Source organism: Miniopterus schreibersii, assembly GCF_964146895.1.
Source record: "Miniopterus schreibersii genome assembly, chromosome: 4".
In the NCBI taxonomy this organism is placed as follows: Eukaryota; Metazoa; Chordata; class Mammalia; order Chiroptera; family Miniopteridae; genus Miniopterus; species Miniopterus schreibersii.
Window position 1 is genome coordinate 78,140,602 of NC_138105.1, and position 23,912 is coordinate 78,164,513.

Consider the following 23,912-nt stretch of genomic DNA (forward strand, 5'->3'; position numbering starts at 1 on the left):
ATATCTTCAGTTTTGCAACCCATAGAAATTCACACACACACACACACACACACACACACACACGCACACCCCTGCCATTTGAAAATACATATCCCTAGAATGGAAGGGCAAAATGAAAAGAGTGGAAACACATATTAAACATTCAACTTGAGGAAAACATATCTGCCAATGCAGTTAAGCTGGGTATAGAAAACTAAAAATAGTTCCTGGGGAAATCAAATCAACACATGTTTACTGAGCAGCCAGTAAACGGGGTGTCCAGGAAGATAGAAATGTGTTAAAAATACAATTTCTCTTTTTAAATGTTTATTATTTGCTTTGGGAGTTAAGAAAAAGGGAATAGAATGACACCATAGTATACATTGTAGAGAACAGTACAATTTATAAATCATTCTTACATTTGTAATTTTTATTAATTCTTAGGTAAAGTTTACCTTTGATTCAATAAATCTTTGTCTTATTAAAACTGACCACAAAAAAAGGTTGTCTCAGAGACGTGACCTGCTGAAGGTTGCCCAGCAAATTAGTGTTTGAGCTGAATCTTAAACAGAATTCTTCAAACTTTATATTCAATGCCCTTTTCAAATTATACATCTGTCTCTAAATGAAACAAACTGTGAGTGTCAAAGATGTCTGAATGGAAGAAGCCACATGGAACCACAGAAACAAGTGTGGCGTAGGGGATATGGGATCTGAGCCCAGGCCCAAAGCTGTAGCCATCAGGAAAGCAGGAAGAGGGAACTTCCTCCAGTTGGGGAGATGTTGAAAGCAAAGGCTTAGAAGCATGAATAAGAATTAGTATATTTAGGGCCCTGTGAGTATTTACAAGCTACTGAGCGCTGCCCTCATTTCACACTTATTATTATTTTCCATGTCTATAAAATAAATTTAAATAAAAAACCCATCCTTTCCCTGGGGGGAGGGTAGTCAGAGACCTCTGTGTATGTCTTGAGGCAGCAGTTATATAGGTGGGCTTGCACCACAATGCCTGAGCCCAGATCTCATTTCCATCATGAACTAGCTTGTAATCTTGCAAAAGCTGCCCCAGTTTCCTTATCTATCAAAGGGAGATTCTAAGAGTACGTAACTCAGACGACTTGAGTGAGCACTAAATGAGTTCTCCTCGAAAGCACTCAAGGAGTTGGTGCTCAGTAAGGACTGAGTTTGAACCGAGCACCTTGCAACAATTGTCAAACAATCCAACCTAGACCCATCAAAGCAAGAAAGGTGGAGAACATGCCCTAGGGCCTGCTTCTGGGCAACGGAGACCAGTAGTTCTAACGACAGCACAGAGGGCTCAGAGCTCCCAGCTGCTATAGGGCAGTTGCTTCAGAGCCAAAAAGGATTCTGATCTGAGCAAGCCAAGCTTTATAGATCTAATGAGAAAGAGTGTGGAAGATTCATATGTCATGTGTGTATGTCATGGAAGTCATAAAAATTAACTGGAAATCTTTCTTCAGCATCAAAGTTGTGTTTTGATCTTTATTTCACCTAAACACTTAGTATTTATTTTTAAAGAACCAGGTTCTAAACATTGTACATTTTTATATTTTGAACACTTTTAATTCATATATGATTCAACATTCTATTTTGTTTTGTGTTAGTTTTTGTTTGTTTTTTGAATCCATGAGCAAATGCAGTCCTTAACTTTCATAGATGTTCTCTATTTTTATACTTTCTACAGACTTTAGTGGTGATAGTGAAATTTTCAAGAATTAAGTAACACAGTCAGAACACTGATGCTTAGATTAGACGTAAGAAAGTTTCTTAGCATGTGACACATTGTGCATATTCTAACTACTGAACTATCAAATGATTAGCAGAGGGAAGGAAGAAAAAGGGATGAGGCATAGATCCAATGAGTATGTTGTTTTATCTAAAAATAAAAATGATAAATGTTTCTAATTTGTTAATTTACCAATGAAAGACAAGGGCATAATGAGCCAATCAACCCTAGATCCATGTTGAGCATATCAACTTGTATTGAAAAGAAAATAATTATCTTAAAAGATACATTCTTTAAAGATCCATATTAGTTAGGATAATCTTTGAAATCATGTTTGCTCAGATAAGATATATAATTGATATAGGAAAGGAGGTGCTGGCCTAGGAAGTATGTCTATGGTGCCTGCTCTTGCCTGCTTTTTTGATACACGTGACTTCACTTAATTGCCCCACAAACCTAGAAAGTCATCATATTAGTTCCAGTGTCCAGACAATCCTACTGTGGCTCATGAGAGAAGTAATTTCTCCAATACTCACATTAAACAAGAAGCAGTATGAAGAGTCAAGCCAAGTGTTTCTGACAATAAGCCTGCCCATCCGCCCCAGTGGCCCCCCTCCCAAGAACAGCGGGAAATGATCAGCATTCCTGGCAGAGGCACTGGCCCTGTCCCCCATCCCCTCTACTCTGGTTCTTGACCACTGCCTACTTTGGCCTAAGATAGAACTTCATCCCCAAAGACAACTGGCTTTTTGTGTTACTGCCACTATTAAGAGTTACCTCCATCATTACTCTGACGTTAAAAAAGTAGGGGAGATTCTGGAAAATTCTCTACTTCATTATGAGCTCCTCAATGAAATGCAGGTAGCAAAAAGATTTATACATGTCTGTATGAACCATGTAAATTATTAGGTGCATAAAAATATAATCACAGAGAAAAGTCTGAGATTTATGCAATTATTTTTTCCCCACCTAATTAAAGGTATAATGACTCTGAAAGTCACTGTGACAAATACAGAAATGGACATTAGTTCATTCTACTCACTTAATGAATTAATTCTGTTATGTATTCAGAGAATGTGACCTACGTAATTTCTGTCTTTAGAAGTGTATTGACAAAATCTTGGATACCTTTCTAAAATATGTGTGACATGTGGCAAACTTGTATAATGACTGCATGAATTTTTAAGGCAAACTTTGTTATTGAAGTATAACATTTATGCTGAAGTATAGACATTATAAGCAATTGGCTCAGTTAATTTTCACAAAGTAAACGCACACCTTGAGAAATAAGTATTCTGTACCCCAAATCTAGGAAGCCCTCCTCGCATCTTCTCCTTGTCAGACTCTTTCCTATAAGGGTCACCCCATCCTGTTTTCCATTACTATTAAGTCTTATCTGATCTGAACTTAAGATAAAATCACAGAATATTTTCTCTTTGGTTATAGGCTTCTTGGTTCAACATTATGCTTGTGAAAATTATCCAGGTTGTTTTATTTAGTAGTGGTTCATTTATCTATATGCCATCAAATGATTACTTTACAATTCAGTTACACATTTTACTTCTGATAGGTTTTTGAGTGTTTCTCAGTATGGGGTTATTATGAATAGTAATGTTATTAAAATGCTTATATTTTTCTTTGGGTGCATATTAGTACAATTTCTGTTGCATATATACTTAAGAGAGGAATTGCTATGCTGTGATACATATGTATGTCCTCGTTTAGTAAATTATTACAGGTTTCCTAAAAGATTTTAATAGTTTCTTTATCTCTCCAGCGGTATATCAGAATTCTGGTTGCTCCCAATTCTCTCAAACTCTTGTTGTTCTCTGTCTTTTTATTTTAACTATTCTGATGGGTACAGGAAGGGGAGCCACTTTGTGGATTTAACTGTTGCTTTCCTAATGATTACTTAGGCTAAGCATTATTATGCTTTTATTATGTTTATTATTCATTTGGTAGCCTCATCTATGAAGTATCTGCTCTAGTCTTGCTCATGTTTCTACTGAGTTGCCTTTTCTTTTCTCTGTTAAGTTCTAAGAATTCTTAATACATCCTGGATGGGTCATTTTCAGATGTATGTATTTTGTCAACATATTCTGTTCTTTGGCTTGCCTTTTCACTCTTGTCACAGTGCCCCTGGATGAACTAAAGGTTTTCGTTATGATACACTTCATCAAAGAAAAGCTTATTGCTTAGTCACAAAATATTTTCCTTTGGTGTCAAATTGAAGGGCAGTTTTAAGTGAATGCCCACAAAGCATTTTAAAGGCTACGGGAAGATTAAACTAAAGGTTAAACTCTGAGACAGGGTTATGTACACTGTAGAGCACTTTCCTGGGGCTTATTGCCTTTTCACCCATCTGTAGAGGTATCAGAGGGCAACATTTCTGTCATGAAATGGACTACTCAATTTGGTTGAGTTTGTGTTTAAGGCAAGTTGAATGAGTTGAGACAGTGTCTGCAAGAGTTGTCAGACGTGTTTTTCCATCTGCGGTTAGAGAGCAGTGGAAAGACAGAAAGTCTTTGGATGGTTCTTCCACGACCAATGTCAAAACCAAGAAGTCTTCACAGAGGATATAAACACACAAATCTACACATTTGTGAGTCCAAACTGAGGCTAGTTACTCTTAGTAAAATGTTTGCACATATAAAACAAAAGGACAATTTTATAGCAAAAGGAATACAGTTCTATGTAGGTCTAAAGAAAAATGAAGAAGGAAATAATCTTATATAATCAACAGCAAAAAATAATTATGTGACACAAGTTATTTCCCCTTTTTGATTTGGTTAGCCCTCAGGACATTTGAGCTAAATTCAATTTCCAGTCAAATGGTAATACTCTGGCCAATGTACCTACATTTTACTGGAAAATGAGTATAATGTAGTAAGTTGCTAAGAATGAGCTCCAAGTAATCACACTGCCTGCTTTCCAACTGGAGTTCTGCCACTTACCCGCTATATGATTTTTAACAATTTATATAGCTATCCTGTCAGTTTACTTATAAAACAGGAATTACAGTAACACCTAACCTATGAGTTTTTTGTCAAGATTTAGTTAGAAAATCCATGTAAAACATTTATTCCCAACACCTCATATATGATACTCAGTATTTTAGTATATTAATAATCTCATTTTAGATGTCTTCTATTATTAGCTACTTCTAATTTTTTAATTACTGCATATTATAAGCTAACATTTACCGAATGTTACCAGACACTAAACACTAGACACTGTTCTAACTCGAGGTCTCTTAACCACTTCACTATACTGAATCTCCACTAATAAGGTAATTTGTCATGAAAATTATTTTGTTAGCTGTTCAATTTGGCTCAGATTTCCTTGCAAAAAAAGACAAGGTCCCCAAAAGTGAAATCCTATAGGCCATGTACTTTTCAACATCTAATAGATGGAAATCCTAAAATGTGCCATCTCGTAAGTTTGTGGCAAATAAAAGACGTTACGTGCATTAATGTGCTTTGGGTGTATTAATATTTTCTGGTTTCATACGGATAATAATATAATGTATGAGTACAAAATTATGCAATCTTTCTATATGAGTAAATTCCACCTAAGTAAGCACAGCTAGAAAAATAAAGAGGTAAGGAATTGGATGGACTCAGCCAAATAAAAAGATAAAAAGCTAGGAAGAGACATTGTCAGTCACTGATAAGACCATGAACACACAAAAGCACGACTGCAGAAGAATCCCTTCATATTTGATCTGGACCCAAGGCCAAGACATCAATATTGATGAGTTGCAGTTTCCATGTGTAGTGAGAAGAGATGAACTTCCTCACTCTTGGTTGTATATGTCAGACTCCATAGATGTAATATCTTCAGGCCAAATCACTTTGTAAGAAGTATAATTCCCATGGAATTCATATTCATTATTTTTTAGAAGACAATACAAATATTTTAGCACTCTATCCTTTCTTAATCTTAACATCTTGCTGACTTTGGCAGATACATTAGGCACAGATTAATGGCCATCAATAAGATTTCATGCCAGATAGTTAAAAAAAAAAGTTAAAAAAGTTAATCAAGACAGCATTGCAGATACTCACTGATGATTTTATTGATTAAATTCATGATAACAATCTCTTACTATGTGCCAGGCACCAGTTCTAAGTGCTTTAGATATATTTACTGTTAATTCTGACAATCATAATCCTATGAAGTAGTTACCATTATTATCTTTTATTTTATGACTAAGGAAACCAAGGCCTAGAAAGGTTAAAGAACTTTTCCAAATCACGCCACTGTAAGGAGCGGCGCTGGAATTTGAAGGCAGACGAGCTGGATGGGAAGGCCGCACATCCCAGCCCGACTCTGCTGCCGCACACAGATCAGCGTGGGGCTGGACAAGCAAAGCCAGAACGAAAGGACGGCCGAACCCCAAAGCTGCTCCGCCCGTTTCTCCTCGTTTCCTATCCGACTGCTATGCCCTTTACTCTTAGCTTATCCATGTGACTATTCCTTCTTAGGTTTGAATGCTGCTTTACCCTCGGGAAGAAACAATCTTTCCTTCCTCTGTGCTCTCCCGAGACTTCTGCGTTCCTCTAATTCTAGCACTTTCCACCATGGACCCTAGTTTTGGTTTGCCCCTTTCTCTCCCTACTGCACATAGCTTCTTTATTGTGGAAACTATGGCCTTGTGACCTCAATGCCCAGCCCGGAGGATGGGATGAGGGAAGAGAAGGGAAGGGAGGGAAGGAGGGAGGGTTCCACTCTTTCCTCCGCGTGAAACAGGGCTGGCCTTTCACACGCACGGCATGCAGAGCCCTCTCCACTTAGGTGACTTAGATGCAAAGGGAGCTGATACGGGGCTGTAAATTTGCTGCCAATGCAAGAAAATATTTCTTAAAGTAAAAAGTGAGATCTGGAAGGAAGAGGTAGAAAAGAGCTAGATAAGGAAAGAAGAGGAGGGGTCTTGAGGATACTCAGAAACTGCTTAAGAAGCCAGAGCCAGAGCCAGCTCCCTCTCTCCTTCACTCTGGCCAAGGGAGATATTTGGCTGATAGGAACAGGAGTTGGTTCACTTCCAAAAGCCTGCATCACTCTCTGTTTATGAACTTTCATCTCACCTGCCGACTGAGGTATGCAAACATTGCACTTGTCCACATACTTCATGTCTCGAAGAGAGGCTTCGGTAGCAATTAATTTCACCCTGTTGCCGACTACAGCTATGATCCCTCTGCCCTTCACCGGTCTTTTCTTCCCATTTGCAACTTTCACTGAATTGATCAACAAAATCAAACTACTATAGCCTTAAATTTTCATTTCCTCTGGACTCAGAATCATCACCTACTCTCCAAAAAAATTTTGGCGACCTTTACTTCTAAATATCTTCACCCATGGTGCCGAGGAATCCTTTCATTTCTCCTTCACCTGCACCGTCCTGCAGCTGCCCCACCTAGGGTAGAATTTGTATATCTTCTTAACTTGCTGTTGGTTTTCTTGTAGCTATATTTAAGCAACATTTTCTACTTTGAGAGTATTTTTCATCTGGGCCAAAGTTTTGTTTAACTTTCCAATAAATGTCATCTCAGTGCCTGAGATGGATTGGTTTGGAGGCTCCCAAAGCCATTACTGGGCTGACCCAGTTCCTGGCAACAGAGCCTGTGTCGTGGAGCTGGCAGTGCATAGCCTCAATGTATTTGTAAATAATGAAATGAGGAAAGCTATTTACGACTGCAGTATATGTCATCCATTAATCTAATAGACTTTTTTAAAGCCAATCCCCTGCTTTGGTCTGTCTGGAATAGAAAGCCATCTCTACCAACCCAGAACAATTTATTAAAGGCTTTAAAAAAAAAAAGAGGGGGTGTGTGCTCGCCTTTGTAATGTCCCTTGTTTCCATTTTGCTCGTCCAGTTTTCCTAGGTTTTTTCCATGTATGATTTGATCTTCTTCCTGATTTAGACGCCTTATAAACACGACTGAAAGAAAACTGAATGTTTCCCTCTTTTTCATATTTCAGATTAAAATGATGGGTTTCAAAACGTGGGTTTTCGATTTTGGCAGCCTGAGTTCAAAGGCTAGATGTGTCACTGTTTCTTGGAGAACTTGATCAAGTACCTTAACCTCCCTAAGCCTTAGTTTTCTCATCTGTAGAATGGGAGTAATAATGGCTACTTTTCCAGGTTCTGGGACAACTATATTAAATAATGAATATGTAGAAAGTCTGTAGCGTTGGGCACATATGCAGCACTCTATAAATGAGAGCAGCTAAAAAAAAGAGCACCTGGTTTTCAGGGGATTTTTGAAACTCTCTCTTTTCTCTCATTACTGCTTTAACATCTCTGAAAATCATCAGAGAGGGGAATGAAAAGAATGTGGGGCAACAGACAGTAATTTGACAGTTGCTGAGTCTGCAATAATGTATTCCTTTTGGACAGCTCAGGGTGCTTCTCCCCTGCAGTTCTTAGTTTTTTAAATTTATTTTCAGTATATCTGAGGTCATAGGCTTTTTATTAAAATAGTCAGAAAGGTTCCACACCTCCTCCAATATCTGTTGCATATGTTTCTTGCAGCATCAGAAGGTGCTTTCACTGAAATATATTAAAAACAACACAGATCTTTGAAGTTGACCCCATCACCCTGGGTCATAACATGTCAGGCGTCTGACACTGGATGCATATAGACGGGTTGAGTCAGTGCCTCTACCTTACTGCATTCATGTAGAATCGTGGTTATTTTCATTTAATCCCCTGCTAGATAGAAAGCGCCTTGAAAGCAAGGTTGATTTCTAATTGATTTCACCAGCATTCACAGTCTCTTCACAATACCATGCCTACAGGAGGTATAATGAGTGTCTGTAAGTGAATTTTAATGACTTAGAACCCAGAAGTGAGATGTCAGCCTGACCAAATTTACCTGCCCTTGTAACCACGTCTGCGATTTCTGCTTCACTCAGTGGACACTGCAGAGCTGTGAGGTCGCACTTGTTTTCCCAACCCAATTTCCCTACTTCTGCTAAGAGGAACAAAAATCCCAATCTAAACTGATTCAGGCACACCCGGGTATCTCTCTCCTTGTCGGTAGTGCCAATAGAGACTAGGCGGAGAATTCAATGGCCCACTCCCCACCCAGCAGCAGCAGGGACCCAGAGCAGAGCCCTCTACTCTTCCAGCTTGTTCATGGAGACAGACTGGGACACATGGCAGGCAGCACACGTCACCCTCCAAACTAGAGAGTGCGGGGAAAGACCTAGAGAAGGGAGAGCTGGACAAAGGGATTCCTAAAACCTGCAGAGGAAGGTCTGACCAAGTCGAACAGGAAGCTGACCCAAATCAACACAGCAGGAGGTCTGAGAATCGAGCACAGAACTCCACACACAGATTTTCAGAATGGCCTGCAGCACAAGTGCCCGATGTTGAGCTTTTGATTGCTGAGGCATCCATTTCAGAAAACTTCCACCCTGAATGAACATGTGGCCGGCTCTATGGCACGGCTACAGCAAAACCGCCAGAAAAGAAATTAGGCTGCTCCCACCCATGAAGTCTCCTCTTTCAGGAAGCCGTGGGTAGCCACCCCATTTCTGCGTTCCCACATCCTAACTCTCATTCTTAGACTTTAAATCAGCCAATAAAGAGTAACCCACAAAACCCTAGGTGCCCCATCCCCAGTCTATAAAGGAAGAGCCCTAGGTCTGTGTACACTCACACACTCTCTTCTTTCCTCTCCCTCCCCTTTCTCTCTCCCTCCCCTTTCCCTCCCCCCCTCCTTCCCTCTCTCACCCATAACCTTGCCGCGTGCCCCTCAGGCTTGCCAGGTGCCCTCCAGGACCTATGAGTATAGAATCTTGTTCCACAAAGTTCCCTGATGGTTTTTGCTGAAGCGCATCCTGCAGCCCATAAGAACCACATGGGCTGGCCCAGCCACATCGGCCCTAATCGAGGGAATGTCTGTGCAGGCTTGCTATGAGTTAATACAGTAATATGGGCCCAGCAAGTGCCTCAGACATTCCTAACTGATAGCATCACCATCCATAGGCTGGAACCTACAAAACAAGCCTCTAAGGAGCACAAAAATGAACGCTTTATTTTTATGGAGCACGAAAGCACCTGGGCACCTATTCCTTTGCTTCAGCCCCTCCTCAGATCTTGGCTGTCACCAGCAGCTAGCTGTGGTGAAATGATATTCCTCCTGGTCCAGCCTCTCCTGGTTTGGCTTCTTGACAATAGCATCACTTGATTTATTAGCTGCAGTTCCTACCACCCATATAATCAGCATGAACTTCTACTTCTGGCTAAGATGTGATAACAGGCCCCAGATTTACCCTGCTACTTGAGACAACAAACAAATATTTTAAGATGAAATACATGAAACAACAGTTTCAAGACACTATACATCAGACAAGAGAGGACAGAGGTCTCTGTAAGATGGGGAACAAATGACACGAGGCCTAGCTATGACTGCCTTGCTTGCCGCCTTGGGAATCTCCAGGCCCCAGGGCAGGCAGAGTGGGGGTGATAGGGGGAATCCAGGTAGAGGGCCTGTGGACTCCCTGAGTTGAGAAGACAGAACTAAAATTCTGAGGAGAGCTAGTTCCTAGAAACCAGGGCAAGGCGAAAACACCAAAGACGAGACACTACATAGGAAGGACCCCAGAGGTCAGCAGGGAGTCCCGCTGGGTTACTCATCACTTCAGTGCATGAAGGTGAGGGCATTCCCAAGGCCAGGAGAAAGAGCTACTTGAAGGAGTAGAGAAAGCAGTACCCAGTGGGCATTCGGGTCTGAGGACAGCTCCTGTTCTTACTAGACAGACTAGAAATGTTTTTTATTTACAGGGCGTAGGATAGAATAGTCAGAATTATTGTGCCTCAGGAGTGGGAAGTGGTGCCGCTCTGATCCCACCTAACAAATCTTAAAAGCAAGACTCCAAAGGATGAAACTGTGTCCAAGTAACTTAACCACAGACCAAAACAATGGTAAAGGATATCTATGGTGATACAAAAATATCCAGCACCCAACAAGGGAAAATTCACAGTGTCGGCATCCAGTCAAAAATCACCAATTGGCAAGGCTGCAGAAAGTAATGGATGGATAGGAAGGCCACCTATCTCCATCCCTCTACACATGCCTCTCCCACTTAACCATGGCAGCTGGCATTGATTGCTATCTAAAGCAAATCATTAAATTGGGGTTTCTGAGTTATGACTTCAGTGTTTGGTTTGGTTTGGCTTTTTATGACTTAAGGTCTCTTTAGGATAATAAGATTCCAATACTTCCTCAAGGTCAGTGGTTGCTGTCAATTCAGCCTCTACTTCAGCATTTTAAAAATAAATGCAAACACACATTTTCCCTCCAATGGACTGAAGGTCAAAATCTTATTTTTTGTCAAGTCCTGATCAGAATATCTCAGCTTGGAAAAGTGAAAATTTTGATATGCTTGAGAGGTTTTGATACAGCAGCTTGTTATATTTGAAGAACCCCTGTAGGTAAGCACAAATTGAACAAGGGGAACAGTGGAAACCTGCCTGTGATATGCTTACCGTGCCCAGCTGTTGAGAATGGCCGAGGAAAGTCAATGCTGACCCTGCGTTCTGAAGATTGACAGTGTCAATAATCAGATTACCTCCTGCGCAAAGTGTTTTTGCTGAAACCAGTTCTCAAGGATATGCAGAAAGACAATCCTGGGTACTCCATTGGCTAAGCCTTGAAAGTCCTCTGTGACCACTTAATTTAGCTCTTTGATCATGACATCAGATGTCAGTTTTTCACTCTCACTCTCTGCATGACCTTGAACAAGTCATGATATATCTTTGGGCTTATGTGAATAGATGAAAAGATGGAATGGAATCTATTTTCCATTAATATTTCTCAGAGAGAATAAAATAAGATTATGTGCTCAGAGCTTTCCTTTGCCAGAAAGGCCTTTGACAGATATAAAATGCATTATTGTTTTTGGAACCATCCCTGGCCTGCTGCCTTGTAAACAGAAGTACTCAATCAATACCCTTGGTTGATAGATTGGTTCAGCAAGTGAAGGTGTCCATGTGAGAAAATGGCCCTAATAAGACAGATTTAGAAGAATCTCCACTAAGTGTGCAGATGTAAATATCTTCTTTCTTCTGAGTCAGGTAAAGCACTGAAGGGACAAAGTAAAGGACAAAGATTCAGTGCATCTAAAATCCAGGTAGTCCCTGCAAAATATGTGAATCTAGTGACATAAAGTGCCAAAGAAAGTAGTGACAATAATTGATATTTATGAAGTATAAAATTCCATTTATTGAGAATAAAACTCCATAAAAGATAGCATATACATGAAATACCTCTGTCAGCTAACTCTCCCAGGCCTGTAGGAGTTACTACCCACTTGGCATTTGGTGGTTTGTTCTCGTAGCTCTGTTTTATCCAGTAAAATATGACAGAACTTTACTATACTCAGAGTCTGGGAAATTGTTCCAGCAAAAACAATCCTTTTTTCCCCTCTATGCATGTGCTAATGAGCCATATAGTACATTAAGCTCTACATATTAGGGGAGCTAAAGATTTGATCATTTTAAAATTAAAAGTTTGAGATTTTTAGAAAATCATTTCCTGTATTGTATTGTTACTCCCACTAGAGTTAGAAAAAAAAATTATTTTGTCACACTGTTTTCATGCCTACATTGCACTATTTTAGAACTACCTGTACCCTCAAATTCCTGACCTCCACCTGAGTATACATCTCCCACCCTGTACACTCTGCCACGATGTCTGTGACTGTCTATTGGCATTATTCCTTGGGATCTTTTGAAAGTACATATATTAATATTTCCAATAATCTAAATTGCATGATATAGAAGGAATTACATACAGGGAGCTAATGTCAGCAGAAATCATTTTATTTCATTAACTTGGAACCATCCTTTACCACTTAACAGAGAGGAGCTGGGAAATAATGAGAAGAGTGCTGAGCAGGAATGAGAGTGGAACATCAGCATCAAGATTTTGAGCATCTTATGTGAAAGGATGGGTATTTTGAAAGGACATAGAGGGAAAGTGAAACAGTAGAAACAGACAGATTCCATTTTGCTTTGTAATCTTCATTAAGACTTAAATGCATTTTAATTTGTGTAAATATAACATGATTTAGGGCACAAGGAACCAGAGAAGGCTGTCTCAGCTAGAGTGGATATTTGGAAAATACTCCGTATCATAGCCTGATGGCAACTTAGCTAAGAGAGACATGCCATATGACTATGAATATGGGCCTGCCAGAAACACACCAGCAACCTCAGGCTGTCCTCGAAGCCATGGGAGGCAACGGCTGCAGAAACCAAGAGCACTGCTTAACGAGGAACAGGTCACCAAAAACCATTCAAATCCCCCACAAAGGGGGTAGGCCCAGCGGTTGGCCTTGTAGGGTAGGAGATAAGAATGGAGCGATGCCATTCAAGTGAGGAGAAAACTCTCCAGCAGCCTGACTTTGATAGATGATTTTAACTGTGATTCCAAAACAGCAGAAATGCATTCAGTGGGTGCTGGTAGCATCTAGGGACAAGCACCGCTGCACTTGCATTAATCAACCCAGCCCCAGTCCCACCGTAGACATGACTCATAAGATCATGTGCAGCATCACAAAAAGCAGCCTGATACTGTGAAAAGGGGACTCTACTAGAAGCCAGGAGGCCCAGGAAGTACCTGCAAACATCACTAAGCACCTGCTATTGGATAGACTCTATGCTAAGCACTTTACCTGCAGTATTTATTCAATCGTCCCAGTACCCACTGTGATAAGCAGGGGTGTGTTGGGGCCAGCTTGTACTAGTTTATGCTTGCAACTCTTCCCAGGTCCCTATTCAGTGGCGTGACTCTGGTAGCTTGAAATTACTCATGGTGGGTCTATTCACTTAAGGGTAATCAGCAAATGCAACAATTCAGTATTTTTTTTCCTCCAGAGAACTGGCTGTTAAACATTTATGAGCACCCTACTGGTGATAAATACCATAAGTACTCCCTCTTTATAAGTAAGGACACAGGCACTGAGAAGTTAGGAAACCTCCCCAACCCATATGGTTGGATAGTGCTGGAGCCTACGCTCAATTTCAAATCTATTTGGTTCCAAAGCCCATGCCTGTAACCCATATGTGCTCAGAAGATCCCTGACCCAGCGCCAACTCTGATGACTTGGACTCCATCTCCAAACTGCTTTGAATTCCAGCCACCTGTACAGTAAATTGGCTGGTTTAGATGGAAAGATCAGTGCTTTTATCCAGTTCCTCTAGTCTATCTGTGGGGCAATCACTCAAACGAATTCACACCCCATTATTTAAAACCTTCCAAGAGGGAGACAGACTCAATGCTGCCGGCCTCAGTTAAAATTTCTCCAGCGCACTGTGCCTGTCCTGATGTTCACAGTATCTTTTCTTCTTTCTCAGTATCCTTCCTTTTGCCCTCCTATTCATGTACTTTGTAATAGTTACTGGTCCAAAGTCTGTGAGCTCTAAGCTCTAAAAGGCCAAAAGTCAAAACAAGTGGTTCTCAGTGAGGAATGATTTTACTTTACTGTTTCTCTTTTCCCCCGCCGCAAAGGATATTTGACAAGGTCTTGAGACATTCTTGGAGAGGGGTGCTCCTATTCTTGGAGAGGGGTGCTAGGATCTCATGGGTAGAGGCCAGGATGCTTCTTAAACCTTCTGCAATTCACAAGACAGCCCCACACAACAAAGAGTTGTCTAGCCCAAAATATCAGTAGTGCTAAAATTAAGAAATCTTGGTCTAGACAAAGCATAATATATTTTAGGGTTTCCCACACCTATTTTATGCCTGGTTCCTATGACACTCTCAATGTTCTGTGTTATCCAATATTTGCCTTCCTTTGTAGCCAACATTTGATCATTCCTACAGAGAACGGCCAGGCATAAACACTTGTGAATGAAGGACTTGCTTGTTTTCTTTCTCTGCTATAGTTCTTTGTCTTTCACCAGCTGTGCTTAGAAACTACTTTTTTTTTTCTTTTTCTGTCTTAATTTCCTTCCTTACTCTCTCTCTTTTTCTTTAACACATAAACATTCATTTTTATACCAAAATGCTTTGAATGGATCTTTCCACATTTTATTGTGGGCTTGGTTATTTATTCTTCACATTCTTTGAAGTGTTTGGTCTTCAAGATGAATGAACAAAATGTGACGGCAATCCTAGCGAGGGAGAGGAGAGTTTTTTTGTGAAGACTAAGGGGATGGGAGATGCTATAGAACTCCTGAGAGTGCCTGAGATAAGAGAGGAGAAGAGGTCCTGAGACTCCGCCAGGAGAGCCAAGGGAGGGTCCCCATCTCACATAGATCCAGATGTGTAGCATGGGTCAAGGGCCATGACACAAATTACAGGTACCTCCCTCCATGTCCAAAGGACTTCTTCCCTTCTCAAATTCCTGGAGGGGACAGAGTCAATAACACCACGTGACGTCTAAGAGCCTGAGTCACTGTGGGACTTTGAGAGGCCTTGTGCACATTGTAGAATTACCTCTGCACTGTTTGTTTCCTGATCATGAAATCTCCTTCTCTCGTCCTGAGTATCAAGTGTTTCTAAGGAGTGCTGGGGGCTGTATAAATCTCTCAGTTACACTGAGTAGATGTTTGAGCCAAGGAAAGTCCTCCTCAGTCCTGTTCCCTCATCCCTGTTACAAACATCCTGAGTACCAAAGTGGTAACTCCACCAAGAATTAGATATTCAATAATTGCATCTCAATAAAAGTTATTTTTCATAAATAAAATTATAAAAATATATTAGATTTATATAATTTTATAGATTATACAGTACTTCCACATACCTTGTTACTTTCTCGTCACAGTCTTGAAGGCACAGGACATGTGGTTTTACATTAGAATTGACATTTCCTCTGTGCCACTTAGTACTCGACTTTAAGGAAGACACTCAGCCTCGTTATTTTCTCATCTGTTGAATTAGGGTAATTGTGCTCCTTTTCACCTGGTTCTGGTGAGATTCAAGAAAGAAAACATATTAGAGAGAAATTGTTTTGTCATCGATAAAGCACGTTACAAATACAAGCAATTATTCTGCAGGTAGGGAAACTGAAGCTTGAAAAGATTAGTAACATATACAACAGAAGAGTGAACCCTAATGTAAACAATGGATTGGGGGTGATTATGATGTGTCCATGTAGTCTCATCAATTATAACCCAATGTACCACTCTGGTGGGAGATGTTAATAGTGGGGGAGGCTGGGGGGGGTGGGGGGCAGGGAGTAGATGGGAAATCTCTGTCCCTCTTAATTTTGCTGTGACCCTAAAACTGCTCTAAAAAAATGAAGCTTAAGAAAAAATGGTGACTTTCTGAACATTATACATCTAGTCAGTTCTAGATCTAAGTCTTGGCATTAGCATAATCTGACAGCACATCCAGCACTCATTCTGTTCATTCTTCTCAGTCCTCCAGGTGATCTCAGAGCTTAGCAACTCCATGAATTATTTTCCACTTAGACTTTAACACGGTACAGTGGATGCCAGGTACAGTGATGGTCACGAAATCTGTAGGTGCTAAGTAAAGACTCTCCCTGCTTAAGTGATTCCCTGAAACTTAGTACTGGAATAGAATACATATTTCTTCAGGTTTTGTCAGGTAATTCCAAACTGAGAGGACACATTGTACGATGACTACAAAATAGAATTCTAAAATCAGGCAATCTCAAGTTTAAAACCAGGGTCTATCATTTACTAGTTGTGTGGCTTTGAGTAAGTTACCTAATTCCTAGGAACCTTTAGTTCTTTATCTGTAAAATGGGAATAATGATATGTCATAAAATTGTGAGAGTGGAAAACATATTACAGAAAAAGTACTGAGCACTAGACCAGCATATTTTATGCACTCAATAAATGTTCTCTATTTCTTCTATTTTATGCTAAATTTCTGACCCAATGTCTTCTTTTCTGCATTTTGAGCTGATTTAATTTCAAGGTATACACACTTGGTGTTATGGAAGAAACATCTCTTCCATGTACTGAGACCAAAGATTTGCTTAGAGAGCAAGGAGAAGAAGTAAGAGTGAAAAGCAATGTCTTCCACCCTGCAATGGGGGCTCAAATCTCTTTCTTTACAAGGAATAAAAAATAAATAAAATAAATAAAATAAAATAAAATTGCCTGGTCGGGCATGGCTCAGTAGTTAAGCATGGACCTAGGATCCAGGAGATCTCGGCCTCAATCCCCAGCAGGGGGCATGCAGGAGGCAGCCAATCAATGACTCTCATCATTGATGTTTCTCTCTCTCTCTTTCTCTCTCCCTTCCTCTCTCTGAAATCAATAAAGATATTTTTTTTTAAAAAATTAAGTATGAAGTCAATTTTCTCCTACAAGATCCATAAGTGAATAACCGGAATTCTTTCTACCAGTCCTGTTTACTATAGACTTAGAGTGTGTCAGTTACAGCAAGCCCTGATTAAAAACACACTAGCCCCTACGACAGAAAAGATTTGTCATGTTCAAAAACCAAGATATAAATGAAAGTACTTAACCCAGGGATAATGAATCTGGATCACTGACTTGGCCAGAAGTTTTTTGGAAGGAGGATTAGGAATCTTATTTTTAGCTAGTACAGGTGAAAAATAAAAAAAATTTAAAAAATGAAACCTCTAACTGACCTTAAGTAATTGAAAGGACCTCCTCCTTAATTCCTTCTTGTCACTCACTCCCAAAGGCTTCCACCTCCAAGCCTTCAGGGCAAGGTTGATTTTTTGTTAGAATCCATCTGTTAAAAAAAAAAAAATGCTTTGTCGCTGTATTGTGTCTTGCCTGTCACAGCGTGGGGCTTGGCATGCCAGGGCGAAGCAAACACCTGAAAAGACAAGTGTACTTTGGAAGAGGTGACATCCCACGTTATCTAGCTGTAAGCTTTTTTCCTCTACCAATCTTTGCACATCGTGAGAATAAAGTCAGCCAGCGACGCAAAATAAACTTTCCAAACACTCTTTTTCTCATTACTGTCCTTGCGGGGAAGCTCTATTTCTCAGCAACCTGACCTTCTTGTTCAAAGCTTCCGATCAATTCCCCAGGTTAAGTGCTGTCTCTCTGGAATTGAGAACACTGTGGAAACTTCAAAGACTGACATTTTTAAACACCTGGGTGAGAAGCTCCAGGTGAGATAAGACAGAGGGCTAATAGAGTGGGTTCATCAATGTACTGCACAGCTTTAGCATTCAGAGGATGGCTGCACAATGATTTAAAAGGAATAACAGCCCGGCCGGCGTGGCTCAGTGGTTGAGCGTCGACCCAGAAGGTCAGGGGTCAATCCTGGTCAGGGCACATGCTGGGACTGCAGCCGATCAATGACTCCCTCTCATCATTGATGTTTGTCTCTCTCTCTCTCTCCCCCTTCCTCTCTCTGAAATCAATAAAAATATATTTCTTAAAAATTCAAAAGGAATCACAGCTTAATTCTTTTGTCCAGGGTTCTAGTGTCAACCCAAACATGCTCCTCTTATTGTGATGTGCCCAGATAGGATGAACCTTTTTCAGCCCCCTAAGACTTTATACTCCTTTCCCTTCATAAGCAGGCACAACTGATCCTCAGATGGGTGCCAAGATTTCTACTTTTTAAGATAAAAAAAATCTTCAATGATAGACTAAATATTTTTGGAGTTTCTCTAAAGTTTATGTCACCAAAGCCCTGAAGGTTGCATGCCTACCTCAGGGAGAAAGAGTAGGGCGTGTCTCTGGGAATCTCAATTACATGGTTATCAAAGGAGCGTCTGCAGAAACAGTGATGAAAAATCCAAGACAGACAAACACAAGTGTCAGAAGCAATTCTCTCCTGGCCACGTAGCATGCAGAGTGCCTCATTTTGCATGAAAGGGCTGGGAGTGAAGGAAGTGAGGAAATGTTGATCAAAGAGTGGAAACTTTCACTTACACAGGATAAGTTCTGGGGATCTAATGTACAACGCAGTGCCTGTAGATATTAACACTGCATTGTATACTTGAAATTTGCTAAGAGAGTAGATCTGAATGGTTCTCACCACACATACAGACAAAGGTAACTATGTGAGGTAATGAATGTATTTATTAGCTTGATCATGGTGATCATTTCACAATGTATACACATATCAAAACATCCCACTGTATACCTTAAATATGTACAATTTTTCATTGTTAAGTTTATGCCAATAAATCTAGAAATAAACAACTAAAATTTTAAAAATAAAAAAAAATTTTAAAGATGAGACAAAGGGAGCTCCAGCACCCCCAGAAAATAACTGATAAACATAAGATGAGAAGATCATGGATCTTAGTCACCTCTCAGGGATTCAAAATGAGTCTGCATTTCCCAAAGAGAGTCATGAAGGAAGCAAAAGGGAACAAAATAATCTTAATAAACTGGGATGCAGAGCAGGTAGCAGAGCAGAAGCCCATCTAGTTTACTGGTAAACAGACTAATTCACAACTCCAGGGAACTGCCTCCCAGGAGACTTAATCCTGGGAGCCTCTGGTAGGTACCAGAGGGAGGGGAGGAAATCCCTCTGCTGGGCACAGGGGCAATAGGAAGTAGATGATATAATGAATCTTTTGGGCATGGGCAATGAGAGTCAGGATGACTAAACAGAGAGGCAGGGCCCAGCCTGAGAACAATCAGAAAGGTAATCGGATTGGACAGAAGACATGAAACCTCGATATAATTTACTGGGAGGAGGGCCTGATCCAGGCCTGGGAAAGTTAGAAATTTGGGTTGGATAGTTTGAATGATTCCTTGTTGTTGTTGTTTTCTTAAATATATCTTTATTGATTTCAGAGAGACGAAGGAAGAGGGAGAGAGACAGAAACATCAATGATAAGAGAGTCGTCATTGATTGGCTGCCTCCTGCACACCCCCAACTGAGGGATCGAGCCTGCAACCAGGCATGTGCCCTGACTGGGATCGAACCACAATCTCCTGGATCCTAGGTCCATGCTCAACCACTAAGCCACGCCCAGCCAGGCACCTTGTTCTTTACCTGAACCAAGGAGACACGTGGAGGATTAGCAGGAGCCTCATGGCTGTGCTTTAGAGCCTGCCACCCTCTCTGTCCCTGAGTGTGTATTAATTCCCCTTAATTCACAAAAAAGTCTTACACATTTAAACTTTTGCACGAGTGTGTGTTTGGAATTCTTTTCTCAGGTGACCACAAAAGAACCTATCACATTCACCGGCAACAACGGGAGAGCCAGGTGCCAGGTGGCTGAGTTAAGGAGCATTCAAGCAAACTCGCCTCCCAGGGTAAGGGTAGATACAGTCAGTTCCGTTTCAGTGTTTACATGGGCACCAAATTCCAAATTCATCATCAGGTCTACAGCACTAGGAATGCTGGGAATTACTGCTGGACGAATGAAGGGAACCCGGCTACTTAGGCTAATTCTAGATAATATTTGCTAGAGAGCAGTTTCCAGTTGTACTATCAGGCTTGGTTCTCATTGAGCCTAGTCCTGGGTTGGCCTGAATTAGCAGGAGTAGAATGCCTTGCAGTAATCTTTCTCTCTCTCCTCTTCATTCCCCTGGGGCCCGTCACCACTGTATTTACTTGGTGAAATGCTTGTTTTCAGTTTTCACAATTCAGATGATACCCAGGTAAGGCAACTAGAGAATTATTTATAAAATAATGATACACTACCTCTCAAAAGTGTTGAGAAGATTAAATGATAGTTAATGCATGGCTTAGAGCTACGATGTTTAACAATACCATGTATTCATTATACAGTAGCCTTAACAATCATCATCATCATCATAATTGTGACGTATAAGCCCCCCTCGCCCTTTTAACTGGTAATTAAAATACCCAAATGAACATAACAATCTAAAGACTCCAACACTGGCCATGGAAAAAAAGACAAAAATACAATCCAGGAGATGGATACTTCTGCACTTTGTGTTGCAAACAAGTAACTCACAAAGCCCATTATGCAGAAAGCAGTACAAAGCCTCAGGTAGTAAATAGAAAAGATTTGCACACTGTCATGTATGCCCACTTACTTGAAGGAAAAGGAACCAAGGGCAAATGACGCCAGTGAGAAAAATGGGGAGCACTGCACTTACTGCCACTTTCACCACTGCTGAACAGCAGCCCATAATAGCAAACATTCCGGGTGATCTCAGAAGTCAGCAGGCGGTGAGGCTTCTGAAGCAGGAGCTCCCAGGAGGAATTCACTCACCGCTGCACTAGAGCCATGTATCTGTAAATCTCAAATCATTCATTTATTTATTGACATAAACATTATATAAGTTTACAATGTATAACATGATAGGATATACTTATATTGGAAAATGATTATTGCAATAGGTTAGTTAGCACCTCCATTATGTCTCACAATTACCATTTTGTGTATGGTAAGAACAGTTTAAGATTTGCTCTCTTAGCAACTTGCAGGTGTACAATACAATATTGTTAACTATAGTTACCATGCTGTACATTAGATCTCCAGAATTTATTCCTCTTATAACTGAAAGTTTGTACCTTTGACCAACACCTCCCCATTTCCCCCTCCCTCTAGTCCCTGCAACTACCATTGTACTTTCTCTTTCTATGACTTTGGTATTTTTAGATTCCACATATAAGTGAGATCATATGGTATTTGTCTTTCTCTGTTTGACTTATTTCACTTAGCGTGCTGACCTCAGGGTTCACACATGTTGAAAATGGCAAGATATCTTTCTTTTTGTGGCTGAATAGTATCATATATATAAACATTTCTTTATTTATTTATCCATGATGAACACTTAGACTGCTTCTGTTTCTTGGCTATTGTAAATAATGCTGCAATGACCATCGGGTGCAAATATTTTTTCTAGTTATAGTGGTTTTGTTTCCTTCGAATAAATACCCAGAGTGGGGTTGCTGAATCATGTGGTAGTTCTTTTTTAATTTTTTGAGGAACCTTCATAGTGTCTTCATAGTGGCTGCACCAATATATACACCCAACAACAGTGCACGAGGGTTCCCCTCTTCACATCTTCGCCAACACTTATTATTTCCTGTCTGTTTGGTAACAGCCATCCTAACAGGTGTGAAGTGATATCTCATTATGGTTTTGGTTTGCATTTCCCTGGTTAATTAGTGATGTTGAGCACCCTCATATACCTATTGGCTGTTTTGTTTTCTTTGGAAAAATTCTCTTCAGGTCCTTTGTCCATTTTTTTTTCCCCAAACTGAATTGTTTATATTTTTGCTATTGAGTTGGAAATGGAAAAGCAGACTTCCTGGGTCTCTATCTAGAGTTTGTAAGTTTGGGTTTTTGGTTTCTAGAAGGATGCTGGTAATATGCCTTCTATGAGGGCCTTTTCCACTTAGGAGATCTTGGAAGCAATTTTCTTTGTTCAGGAATCTTAACTATCCACTGCAACCTTCCTTCACTAGCTAAAAGATCTTGTCTGTAACAACAGTGAGCATTAGAGCTGTCCAGAAATTTCAAAACAGGCAACATTCTTTCCAAACTAACAAGACCTACCTCATTTTACATTAATCTGGTTGCTTTCCTACAATGGAATGGAGTACTGCTGCATTCACTGAATTTGTCTATTTTGGATTGCAGATGGGCCTTAGCTCCTGACTCAACTACTTCTCCAGGTATCTAACAATTTCTCCTCCCAATCTGGTTTTTCCCACATTGCTCACAGCAGACAGAGCATTACTATCTTACAATGACTCTCACACACCGGGTGGAATCCTCTTTTCAAAGTTCAGCATAAATACGTACATTTACACAATCCTTAGAGATGTCTACAGATCTTTAACTGGAATGATGCAATCTACATAAGCCAGCTTTCATCAAATAAACTTATATAGTAAATCTTAAAATTACAGTATTTGTTTCTATTAAGATTGTGCACTCTTGCCCAGCCGGGCGTGGCTCAGCGGTTAAGCATCGACCTAGGATCCAGGCGATCAGGGTTCGATTCCCGCTCAGGGCACATGCCCGGGTTGCGGGCTGTAGCCAATCAATGACTCTCTCATCATTGATGTTTCTGTCTCTCTCTCTCCCTCTCCTTTCCTCTCTCTGAAATCAATAAAGATATATTTAAAAAAAAAAAAAAAGATTGTGCACTCTTAAATACAATTTCTTTTGAGATGTTTGTAGACATTGCCAATTATTGATATATAATACCATTATAAGGGAAACTATGGCATGTCAAGATGCTGCCCTAAGCTTCTGAAGTCAATGCTACCTTGCTCTCCTGCAAAATAGCTCTCAACGCCTAAGACAAATAATTTACATCGCTCGTGAAACCTCTCATTTTCTTTCCAAATATAATGTATATGATAAAAAAAATACATAACAGATTGAATCAGATGCAATTTGAAAAAGTTACATTTTGGTTAAGAAAAAAATCTCAACTGCTGCAAAGAGAAGCTGTCTTGAGTTTAAATTCCAAGAAATGCCTAAAATAAAATTAAAAAGCACCCCATTGGAGAGAAAATGTGATAGGTTTCATAACACACAAGAAAAGTGATGCTCTCTGCTTTCACTCCTGTAAAGGGAATAAAATCAATATTATAAATGGAGAGAGCATAGGAAGGTGTCTCCTTATTTTCTCTTTACACTTTTATGTCTCTAATCTTAACTATCTCTAGTCTATTACACACCTGTTTTAGTTATATAATGAGAGTGGCTTTAAAAAAATCTGAACCAAGGGCAAATCTTGAAATGGTTACAAGGATCCAGTCAGAGAGCCCATAATTATTGCAAACTAAAAAACATCAATTATGCAACAATGACGTACCATGCTTTTCATTCATTGTCTTATCAATAAATATTTAATAAATAGTTATTATAAATAATATATGCTGGATATAGTGAGATAATACGAGGATAAATCAGGGTATAAGAAGTTTAGAGCTACTAGAAAAGATAAAATGATGAAACTAGATAGATGATTGATAGATGAGCAGATCAATAGATGGATGGATGATTGACAAATGGATGGATGGATGGATGGATAGATAGATACAGAAAGACAGAGGGATAATAATATATTGAAGTAATGAAAAGTGCTCCTTTAGAGGGGCTAGATGGAGTCAGAAGGAGAGAAAAATTAGGAAAGTCTACAAGGCAGGAAAGTGTGCAAATTTCAGGGGGGCGGGGGAAGTGGTTCAGTTTGGTAGGAGCACAGAATATGTAATTCAAGAAACTTGCATCCCAGAGGTGGAAAATTACATACAAAACCAGCATCAGAAACAAATCTTAAATTAAACAGCTATTTTATTTCTCTTGCTTA